This window comes from Oryzias latipes, chromosome 22, assembly GCF_053564925.1.
Source record: "Oryzias latipes strain Hd-rR chromosome 22, Olatipes_Hd-rR_3.1".
Lineage (NCBI taxonomy): Eukaryota > Metazoa > Chordata > Actinopteri > Beloniformes > Adrianichthyidae > Oryzias > Oryzias latipes.
Window position 1 is genome coordinate 29,830,671 of NC_136258.1, and position 11,830 is coordinate 29,842,500.

An 11,830-nucleotide genomic window follows, 5' to 3' on the forward strand; every position below is an offset into this window, starting at 1 on the left:
ATGCTGAAATGTGCATGTGCACGTGCACGTGCGCGCGCCTCAGGGCCGGGTTAAGCTGGGCCCTGAAGTGCCTCCAGTCCCTTTGTTGCCCCGGTTTGGCTGTTCTGCTGCAGCTCAGGAGTCCGACGGGGCAGCTTCTATTATCCAGCCCCCCCCCCCCCATCCTGCCCCGCTCTGCCCGTTCCCAAAGCGACTGGCATTCCTGGGGGCCACCAGAGGAGCAGCTTTAGAGGGGCGGCCCCCCCGGCTCCTGGGTGGCCTCTTGTGCACAGACTCACAGAGGGAGGGGACAATGTCTTCTTAATTGACTGGGCGTCTTGGGGAGAGTGCAGGAATTTTCCGGAGAGGGACATTTGGGATGAGCCCATGTGGGGGGGGGGCTGACCGGTGAATGTTCACAGTTCAGGGCGGGTGGGGGGGGTTCACTGACCTGCTCTCAGATTTATTTCCGTTTGATTTACAACACTTCCAAGGGCTCAGGAGAGGGGGGCACCCCCCCGTTTAGAGCCCCCCCATTTGAGTTTAATGCAAAGACTTTTTATTTTCTCTATTTGATCTCTTTAGTGTCAGATTTCATGTCGAGGACAGAACGCCACACAGCAGGTGTAATGGAGTGGGATGGGGGGGCATATCTACATGTGGTCCCCCACCCGCCCCCCCAGGTGTCCTCACCCGTCCGGTTCCATGCGTCCCCCATTAGCACGGATGGAGCAGCCTTTGTGTCCTCGGCCCGGTCACCTTGAGTCTGGAAAGTCGGCGCCGCATGTTTGGACTGCTTCCCACCGCCGCCGGTCTCCATGACGACCACACATCCCACCCTCCCACCAACATCCAGCCTACGACCCAATCAGAACTGAATCTGAAGTGAAGTTTTTTAAATTTTTTACCTTTGATGTCTTAACGTTGAAGGTTAGCGAGTTTAATGCCGCTTGTGTCCGTCAGAAAATCCGATGTTTGATCAAATGATTCAGTTTCTGATTCTGTCAACTTTCTTCCCGGCAATAATCTGTTTTTCAGATTTAATTTTTCATCCAGAAATTTTGTTTTGGCTCAAACTCACCTTAAAGGTTTGAAGCTTCTGGATGAAAGCCAGAAAAGAAGAAGAGGAAGGAGCAGAAAGGGGCGGAGCCGGCCTTCGTGCTGCACCCGTCACACAGAGACTGATGGAGCTGACCTTCAGCCCCCCTTCCTGTTCTTTGTCAGCCCCTAACAATGGCCTGGTATCAAACCGACTGGGGGGGTCTGAGAACCCGGGGTGGGGGGGATGAGCCGGTGCTGGGGTGGTGGCAGGACTGGGCTTGGGACCTTTCCCGGTCTCTCCAGACTACAGAACCGGCAGAGTGCTGCCCTCTGCCCCCCCCCATACAGTCAAAGCCCAAAGTTCTGGAGTGGGGGGTCTTTTCCAGAAACAAGGACGGAGATTGAACCAGAGCTCTGAGGACGATGGTCCAGCCTCAGGGAGAGGCTGGGACGGGCTGTCCTACCCCTGACGGAGGAATCGAACCCTAAAGTTGTCCCTGGTTAGACACTCTCCTCATAAACATAAAGACTACTAAGACAGGAGAGATGACATAAAAAACCCATAAAAATCTAAATAAAAGTTTCTTTTTATCACAAATATATCAGTAAAACGCCAAAAATAGTTGATTGTGGTGAAATGTTACTTAGTGGCTCCAAAACATGAATTCCTCCTTTTTCTGTAGATTCACATGTAAATATTATTTTATTATTTAAGGCATCAGAACTTTGTCAATTCTCTTTCTGTTTTCTCAACTTACATGATTTTGTAGGTGGAAGGAATTTAAAACATGAAACCAACCTTCAGTAATGTAGACAGGTTTCACCGGCGGCATTGGCGGCGTTGGCGGCGGTGAACACTCCACAGGGATGCAGATACAGAAAAACAGACTCAACCATTAGTGCTTTTAATTTGCAAATATCAAACAAAGAGGAAGTGAAGTTTAAACAAATGAGAGCTTCTTTTTTTCGTTTTTATTGTTTTTATAATTCCACCAAATGATAAAGTGAAGCTTCAAATGATGTTTCTGTGTTCTGATCAATAATTATTCAATGATCAGAAATGATTAACATCACAGCTTTGAATTGTTTTGATCTGGTTTTGATGGATATAACAGTTAAATGTAGACTAACTGAACAAATCCTTTTTTTAATTAATTAATTTAATTCATTATTTCTTATTTTAGGATTCAGCGAAGCTGGATGTGTGCAAACACTGAAAAACTGAACAGGGGCGGGGCTACACAAGGCCAACACACCTGGAGAAGGTGAAATAAAAGAAGTCATGAAACATAAATCTGTGTGTGTGTGCGTGTGTGTATGTGTGTGCGTGTGTGTGAGTGGGTGTGCGGTCACTCCTGGTCACCACCATCCCATGAAAAAGCTGAACATCATGCTACCTGGCGGGTCAGGAAAGCGCTTACACCCCCCCCCCCCCCCCCTGTCAGTCAGCTGATGAGTTTCTGTCTCTTTGTGATTTTCCCTGAGGACACACGAGCTCCGGAGCTGACTGGTTACCATGACGATGCTTTTTTGCAGCGTGGGGAACAATGGCCCCTCTGTTTTTCTCTGTGCAAACGCTGTTAACATGGTTTGTCCTTGCTCCTGAGCATCAGCGATGGTGTTAATGGCAACTTTGATAAAGTGTCTTCATTAATTCCACACGTGCGGCTCTTCAGCCGGTGGAGCATCCTTCCAGCGCTGGATTTTATGAATATAAATCAATCAGTTCTGCATTGATTTGGCACCAGGCCTGACAAGGTGATGAATGAAGAATAGAGCATTACTCGCGGTAAACAGTGAGGTAAAAATGTCCAAACCATTACCATTAGCGACAGAAAACCTCCATGAAAGGATCTGATGACAGACCAAAGAATACTTCAGAAACTCCAGAGGCTGAAAGCCTCCATGCTGAGGATTTCTAGGCCTTTAAAAGTTTTTTGTGCTACATTAACCCGAAAGGCGGAGAAGGTGACCTCAGATGTTGATCTGCACGAAAAGAATTTTCTTCATCTCCATCCAGAGCTTCGTCTGGGTTCGGAGCTTCGTCTGGGTTCGGAGCTTCGTCTGGGTTCGGAGCTTCGTCTTCTTTTGAAGCTTCGTCTGGGTTCGGAGCTTCGTCTGGGTTCAGAGCTTCGTCTTCTTTTGAAGCTTCATCTGGGTTCGGAGCTTCGTTTGGGTTCGGAGCTTCGTCTTCTTTTGAAGCTTCGTCTGGGTTCGGAGCTTCAGCTCTCAGGAGTTTCATCAAAACGTGTCTCTTGCAGGTTTTCTTGGGTTGGTGGAGGGAGCGATGATGAGGATTTAACTTTTTTCTATCTGCGACCTAAAAGTGGCACCGCCCTCAGGGTTGATCCCACTTAGTGTTACTGATTGACTGATGAATTACGACTCCATTCATTCTACTAATATTTGTTATTGTGACTTTCATGTTGGTGTTCTCTGCTCATATTTGATGACATGACAGCAGGACACTCTTCAATGATCACCGCCCCACAATGACACGAGTGTTCCTGGTTCAGACTCCTGGGAAAGACGCAAGGAGGTCCGTCAGAGACGATTTAACTGAAGATCTGAAGACAGAAGAGCCCCTTGTGTCCGTCCTCCAGGAAAAGATCTCATCAGGAAGGTTTCCTGACAGCAGGACGACCTCAGTTTGATGAAATGTGTCGCCTACAACAGTTTTGATTAAAAAAACAGCCTACATGTTCCTCCAGGATGTAGCTGCGTTTTTAAAGTAAAAATAACTTCATACAAAACACTTTCATATACATATATATAATATATATATATATATATATATATATATATATATATATATATATATATATATATATGGTATATAATATTTGTGCATATCTTTCTTTTTAGAAACATAAAACAGAAATGTTGCTGTGACTCCTGCCTGGTGCAAAGCTTCATTTTTTCAGCCTCGGAGGTCGAGGGAGGATGCAGAAGTGAAGGATGAGGCTCTTCAGCTCTGGGCCTCACAAACGGGAGTCCTGAATCTTCAAAGACATCTCCAAGGCGACAAACTGAAGTAAATGAACACAACATTAATTCAATAACAATATGTGGCATTAACACAGAAAAAACAGAACTTCATGAATAAAAAACAACTGCGTTATGAATTAACTTAAAAACCAAATCATGACAGAAACACGTGTTCCGGAGGTTACTTCCTGGTCTGGTGTTGCAGCGTTTCATAAATTCATTCTTTGCTCTGGCCGGAAGTCTGTCATAAATCCTCCGGCCCAGAGTCGGCAGTAGGTCAGCCGGAGGGATCCGTGGAAGTTTTTGGAAGAATTCCAGACAAAAATATGAGCCCAACAGTGACTGAAATGGCCCTTCACTTCTTTGACCCGGGGTCCGACAGGCACACGCCAACATCAGGACGTTCTCTGGAACTGGTTTGTCGTACCTGGATGAGAAACCAATCAGGTGCTGAGCCCCGCCCGTTTGACCTTGACAGGTGAGTTTGACAGTTAAAGGTCATTTATGAGTCGCTGCAACACCCGACCATCACGTCACTAATTAAATACTGAAATAACTTTGAGATGGAATAAGCCTGTATTTTGCTTAATGATACGTTAATTTACCTGATCAATTATTTACTTCAGTTTGTCCCCTTTGCCCCCCCCCACAGTATAGACGTATGTTTGAATTGATTCATCAGAGAACGTTTGAAGGAGGTTTGATCTCCTGTCAGTCGCTCTTCTGTCTCTTTAGCTCAGACTGAGGATTTGACCTTCTTCCTGAAAAGCCGCTTTTAATTCTTTAGGAAGTGACTGATGAATGTAAAACAGCAGCAAAAGATTTGATTTGAAATCGTCTCGTTTCTAATGAAATCACCTCCAAATCTGTCCGCTTCCTCAATAAATTGTCAGTTCTTTTAATTTTCTTTGTGAAATTCCATTTTGACGTCTGTTTGTGGTCTTTCTTTTCTCCGTCCAGCATCATCCCAAAAACGAGGCCGGTCTGCATCGTTTGGCCTGGAAACCTATCAAGCCATCAGCTGCCCCCCCCCCCAGTGCGGCAGCTGGCCCAAACCGAGCCGCCCTTTCCGAGCCTGAGCCGAGGATCTGCGGCCCGACGCCCTGATCTCCACTTGTTGTCCTTCTTCTTCTTCATTTGCATTGCTAATGCGCAGGAGACAGCTGTCGTCTCCCAGCGGCCGTGATCAGCCCACGGCCAGGGGGGAAGGAAGGGAGGAGAGAAATAAAACTGGAGGGTAAATAGGTTGGCCTATTATCTCCTGGCCTTGCATGGCGCCGGTCCTTGAGAGAATGAATTTCAATGAAAGTCCCTTTCACATGAGGCAAGAAGAAAGAGAATAAACGATGAAAAGATGTCTATGGAAACAAATGAGAGCAAAAACATGGGAAGTGGAATAAGGGAGAGCAAACAAGTTTTGTTTTCAGCGATCTTGTTAAAAGTAGTTTTTCTAAAGCAGTGGACGGCTTTGGGGGGGGCTGCCTGCTTCGCTTCAGCTCTGAGCAAATGGAAGGAGGGCTTCGTTATTCAGGACGCTGATGTCTTCTATCTTCAGAGCTCAAATCTTATTAGTTTTCTCTCTGAGGAGTTTTGTTTTTTTTAATTGTCCAATAAATCCCCAACACTTCCTCCTGTTTCTGCTGTCGATGACGTCTTCACTTTGCTGCAGCGTTTTGTTCTGTGTCCTGGCAAACGGTTTGCTTGTTTGTTTACGCTGGAGCGCAAATTTAATTTGGTGCAACAAGTCAAAGACTTGAAAAAAAGGAGCCGGTTTAGCTCGTGCTGGTTTGCGGCGCCTTCCATCCGTGAAACCAGGGTTCGACTCCGGGCTGCTCCCTGTTCCCTTCTCTACCTTTGTGCCAGTTCCAAGCCCGGTTTGAGAAGGTTGCGTCAGGAAGGGCATCCGGCGTAAAACATTGCCAAATATACCATGCGACTTGTTCGCTGTGGCGACCCCTGATGGGAGAAGCCGAAAGAAGAAGAAGAAGAAGAAGTCAAAGACTTGAAAACGTGTTCAAGTCTTTCCCTCGCAACACAAGTTCCTTTGCTGTCCTAAGAGCTAGTTTAATTTAGTATAAGAGAACTGGACTGAGTGACTCCACCCACCTGGCGTTCCAAACAGGAAGTACCAACATAGACGTCTATAGAGGAATCAACAGCAGCTACTCAGTGATTCTATTGGTCAGAAGAACCGTTCTGGATCTGATACCATTTCTTATCTTCATAATCCTCATTTATTTAATATTTTTTTCCCTTTTTTTTTCTGGAGTTCAAGTTCTAAACTGACCAATCAGATGCCTCCATAAAAGTAGGTGGAGTCTGCTGGCCCCACGTCTAGCATTCAAAACATTTGACAGATTCTGTGTAGACTTCCTTTACGGTGGTAGGGGTGTGGCCATCCAACAAGCTCAGTCCTGATTGGTCAGAGTGGTTGTCATCAAAGACAAGGACATGGACCGAGTCGGACAAATCACTGCTCACTGACGACGTCTGGCTCCAACATGGCGACGTCCGTATCGCAGAAAAATGGCGACTGAATTGACTTCATTTTGCTGATGTGGGGGGGGGTCACACTCGGGGGTCACACACTTTGTTACAGTCGATGGTTGCAGAATAGTCCCTAATGGACGGACACACCTGGCACCTGGCGTGCCCACATGGCCTAAAGTAAGCCGCTAAAAACCAGATTTCTTGGCTTTTGGATGAGGAAACACAGTTCAGCATCAAAACGCACAATCCTCCAACAACACAACTCTGATGTCCAACTGTGAGCAGTGCTCCCAGATTGGGCGGTTCTGATTCTGCATTAGCTTTGGTTGGGGGGTGGGGGGCATCATTTAGGCGGGTTCGGAGTCACTGCTGTGGATTTTAGTCCCTTATTGAAAACCATTCCAGCCAAAAATCAGACGACTTATTGTGATTGGTCAATAACAATCATTTGAGGAGCGGCAGGGGTAAACGCAATGAGAAAATACCCCAGTGAGCCACAGAAAAGCCCTGGGTACTTTGCATTCTGCTCTCGGTCGCATACTTCCGGGTGGAATCCCATGGCTGAACGTCTTAGCTTTCAGAAACGGACAGTTGAGGACTTCCAGCAAACGTGTTATTACAGAAAATATTTACGACACTTTCAGGGTAAATAATGACAGAAAATTTGAAGTTTTTTCTTTTTAAACCTGAATAAAAAACCAGAAGCGTAAAACTGGAACCAAATGAAAATTCAGTTTTTCTGTAACAGCTGCTGGTTTGTATCTTCAGTTTTGGTCGTGTCTCTTCCTTTTTTTTTTTTTTTTTTTTTTTTTTTTTTTTTTTTTTTTAACTTGTCCTGTCCAACAGCTAGGCAGACAGATGAGAGCTGAGGGCCTCTTGGGTTGGACATATTTTACTTTAACAAGAGGGGTTATTCATCTTCAGACAAACCAAAGGTATGTCTGAATAAACCCCTTTGTAATTGAGGCCAAACTTTATTAATTTCAAACATGTCTGAAAATCTTTGGTGTTGGACCGGACGGAAAAGGAAAGAAGGGAAGAAGAGAGAGGGACGTTAGAGAGAGGGGGGGTAGGGGGTGATAATAGGAGGGGAAGGGGGATAAGACCATGAAGCAGCATAAAGCAACAAGTTTACTGGTTGTTAATCATTATGGTAAGGTTCAAATGAAAAAAAAAACAAAAAAAATAGGGCGGAGCCTGTCCACACACACACTCAAATGTTATAAACACACCTGTTAGTTGCAAAAATGTCCACCTGTCGACATGTACACAAAACAGATAGTGTTCACACGCATACTTATGCCTTAAAACCAACTAGTGTGAAATATTTCAGTCATTCAGTCTGTTGAGCTAACACCTGTGCTCAGGTGAGTGTTTATGTTCTTCTAAAATGGATGGTGGAACGTGAAAAGAAGGAGGGAGAGTGCCCAGCCATCCCCACCCCAAGACCCCCACCGCACCAGCAGCGGCAGCCGGAATCCCCCCAACGCCACACGGGAACCGGCAGGGAACAACCGCCGCCCGGGCGACCAAGCCCGCCACCCAGGCCAGGGCCAGCAGGGCCGCCGCAAGGCCCCCAGAGCCAGAGAGCAGGGAGGCACGGAGGGAAAGAGGGCGCCGCCCCAGCCCAACCAGGAGAGCAGCCCCCCCGCCGCGCCGGGAGAACCCAACGCAGGGCCCCACCGGAGAAGGACGCCCACAGCCCCAGACGAGCACCCCACCACCACCCAGGAGTTCCGGGCATCCCCCCGCCCCAACCCCAGGTACGAGCCAGGACCCCCCAAGGGAGACCCACTCCGCACTCCAGGCAGCCATCCGCCCGGCCCACGGTTGGTCCAGGGAGGAGCAAGGCAGGGGCCCGCCGCCCCCGCCCAGAAGGGGGGAACCCCGGGGAAAAAAGAGGGCCCACAAGGGGTGTTGTAAATATGGCCCGACCAGGCTCGGCCACAGTTGGAAATTTGGCGGGGCCCAGCACTCAGGAGCAAGGACCAGAACCCACCCCCCAGGGACACGAACACCCCCGGCTCAGATGTAATGTGAACCCCCCCACCGCGCGGAGAGAGCACCGCCGGGCCCAGGAGGCCGGCACCCCGGGGACACAGCCGCCGTTGCAAAGGGGCCCGTACCCCCCACCAGGGAAGAGGCAGGGGACAGATGGTCCTAGGTCCCACCTTCCTTGCAAAATGTGTGTGCGTGTATGTGTGTTTGAGAGAGTGTGTGTGTGCATGTGTGTGTGTTTATGTTGGGATGTATATATTGAGGGGGGAGGGGTGTGTGTACTAAGGGGGGTGCGGTTAAAATTGGCGGGTAGGGCACTAAGGGGACATCTCCTGATTACTCACAGTGACGTCCCCTCACCCTCCCCACCAAGGGGCCCTAAATGTCTAAGGTGCGGTTAAAATTGGCGGGTAGGGTGCTAGGAGGACATCCGCTGCTTGCTGGCAGTGATGTCCAAGCACCCCCCCTACCAAGGGCCCTACATGTCTAAGGTGCAAATAAAACCGAAAGAGGGGGGGCCCACTCCATACGGCAACCACAGGAGGGGGGTCACTGCCTAGTAAACCCCCCCCCCAAGGCTCATCGCAGGCTAAGCCCCCCACCCCCTCACCCTATTATGAGGTTATATGAGGAAGGGGGTAAGTTGGGGACAGATGATAGACTGTCCCCCGGTCGTCAAACAGCCGTCCCCCGCCCCCCCCCCAGCAAGGGGGCCAGGCCCACCCAGCCCCGGGGCCCCACCCCCGGAGGCGCAGACACCCCAGGCCCAGCACCACCACCCCCACACAGAGAGAGGGGAGCCAGAAAGCGCCGGCCCCCCCCGGAGCGTCTCTTCCTTTTTGGCGTTCAGTCTCCGTTTACAGTTTCACTTCAGACTGTTCCTCCTAATTCTACTTGGGGGCGGAGCTTTGAGCCCATTGGCTACGAGACATGATGGTGGTTGTGCTGATGTCACCTCTGCTCTTCTCATCCCTCTTCTGATCTATTAAACTTTGGGGGAACATAACCAGTCCTTTTTATTTTTGAATTTGTAATATTGATTTTGAGTTCAACACTTCTTTTTAAAATGTCTCTCTTTTTCTAATTTATGACTTCAACTTTCCCATCTGTTGTTTTTTCATTTACCTTAAGCTGATCCTGATTTGACCGCAGACATTTATTTAAAGAAACTCATGTCAGACCGACGAATCATAAAGACAAAACTTTATTTCGTTTCACCAGAGGACAAAACCCCCAAACGTTGGGGTTGTTTCTGTAATCCGTGAGCCACGTGGAGACAATGGCGGGCGGCGGCGACACGAGCAGCCAGTACTTTCCCTTCAGAGCGTCACTTTCACCACTAATCGTGTTTTCCTTGCTGGATTGGGGGAAATGAGGTGGAAAGGTCTCAGAGTGGGCGGGGACGTGGGGGTGCAGTGGGTGGGTTTGACTGTGGGGAGGAATTAATTGATTCCTGCAGTGGCAGCGGCGTTTCATCTGAGGATGTCATCTCCATCCCGCTCGCCTCCTCGAACCCGAGGCCGCCAAAGTCTGCCAGCAGCGGTAATCCCCGCTCTGGGCCGCCCAGATCATTATAGACTCTGATCTGAAGTCCCTGAAAGAGGGAATTAGCTGGGAACACAATCCCAGCGACCTCTGTGACACCAGGACAAAGCTTCAGCTGCTGGGGGGCCGCAGCACAAAACCAGCCCATATGGCTCAGACAACACCGCCACAATGGCCGCCACAAAGGAGGCGCGGCGGGAGGGTCGGCCGGTCCGTCCCAGTGTACGAGTCCCCGCAAGAGTGGCCATTTGTACTTTACTGTGTTGATCCTAATGGTGGATTATGAAACAGGCAGCTTGAAATAGCTGGAAGTGGGCGGAGCATTTTAAATGTTTGCCGTTTCAGACTGTGGGGGAGGAGCTTCAGCTACAAGTGATGGAGACCTTCTGAGCTTTGGGACATTTGGAATGGACGTTTTTTTTCTTTTTAAGAGTTTTAAGGTTATTTTAACATGTTTTTATGTCTGCAGTGATTAACAACAGCTAAAAAATAACATTAAAATATATAAACACAGGAATAAAAATTTAAAAACTAAAGAAGATCAGAGGGAGGGAGGATGGTTACAGGATACAAGTGAAACTTTTTGTTTTGATTTTGTTTTTTAAGTTTGAAAGACTCTTTTAATCTGTAAAACATTTGATTTCACTGAAGTATGAAAAGTGTTTCAGAAATAAATTTAGATTTAATTTAGTGTTTTGTTTTCTTTTAAAAAGCAACAAGCTCGAGTTATTTTTGATTTTAAATGTGCTTCAGTAATGAAGTTGGGGCATTTCCCTTCGCTCCACTCCCTTTTAAAAAAGGGGGTGGGGCAAATCTTAGAGGTTGGCTCCACCCCCTTAACCCTTGTGCTATCCTATGACCCCCCCCCCCCCCCCCTTCCATTGAGGTGTTCTCCCTACCATGACAAAGGTGGATAAAGGTGGAAAGATTTCATGTAATCCATGGACACCAGTGAAGATCACAAATCATTGAAGAAAAAAGGTTCAGAGCTCTGTCTAGTGCAGGGGTCGGGAACCTATGGCTCGCGAGCCATATATGGCTCTTTTGATGGTCACATGTGGCTCGCAGACAAATCTTTAATTATACTTTTTTTTCATTAGAGCGGTGCTTAGAGAGAGAAATCTGCACCAGCACTGCCATTTTACTATTATCTATTATTTCACAGAGTTTGTACCACCCGGAAACCTGTGAATTGACGTGCCTAAAACTGCGCTCCCGTCTCTGAGAAAGAGCGCGCAGATGCGAGGACGGGATGTGTGAGGGAGAAAGCAGAGGGTGGGGGGTTGTGGGGACCGGGCAGCAAGTGAATCGCGCAGGGATTGTAAAAACGTAAAACCCGCTGCCCGTCACTCACTGCGGCGTGTGAGTGTGTGTTTGGCTCCCCGTCTGCATGTGATCAGTCTTTGTCACATCTACAGAACATTCAGACCTACGATCACGTTTAAAGTCTCAACGCCTGCATGAAGCAGAAACTCACCACGTATCAACCAGACTAGACTATCAGCAAAACTACCACGAGAAATACTCATCATTTATTAGCAACAGCATAACAATGTTATTAAAAAGAACCCACAGACTTGTTGTACTTTAAAAGTGTTGAAATTACATCAAATGCACTCATTCACTTGTATATTTAGTTTTAAACATATTGTCGCGGACTGAGTTGGATGGCTGTTGGGCCGCGTTAAAAGTTCTGGAGTTCGCTGAACGCATCAAGCAGAGATCTGATTGGCTCTCAGTTCTGTCGCTCAGCCTGTTGTTAGGGAGTTTGGACCAATGGGGTTCAGCT

At 47.9% G+C, this 11,830-nt stretch overlaps 1 long non-coding RNA gene across 1 annotated transcript in view; it reads right to left on the minus strand.

The window, feature by feature from the left end:
- Nucleotides 1-3,823: 3,823 nt before the first annotated feature.
- The window catches only part of LOC111946845 (uncharacterized), an 8,670-nt gene continuing 663 nt past the window's right edge, over nucleotides 3,824-11,830 (minus strand). Inside the window, exon 2 of the long non-coding RNA XR_002872627.2 lies at nucleotides 3,824-4,049. This is a non-coding gene — a long non-coding RNA (uncharacterized LOC111946845). The remainder of the gene's footprint in view (nucleotides 4,050-11,830) is intronic.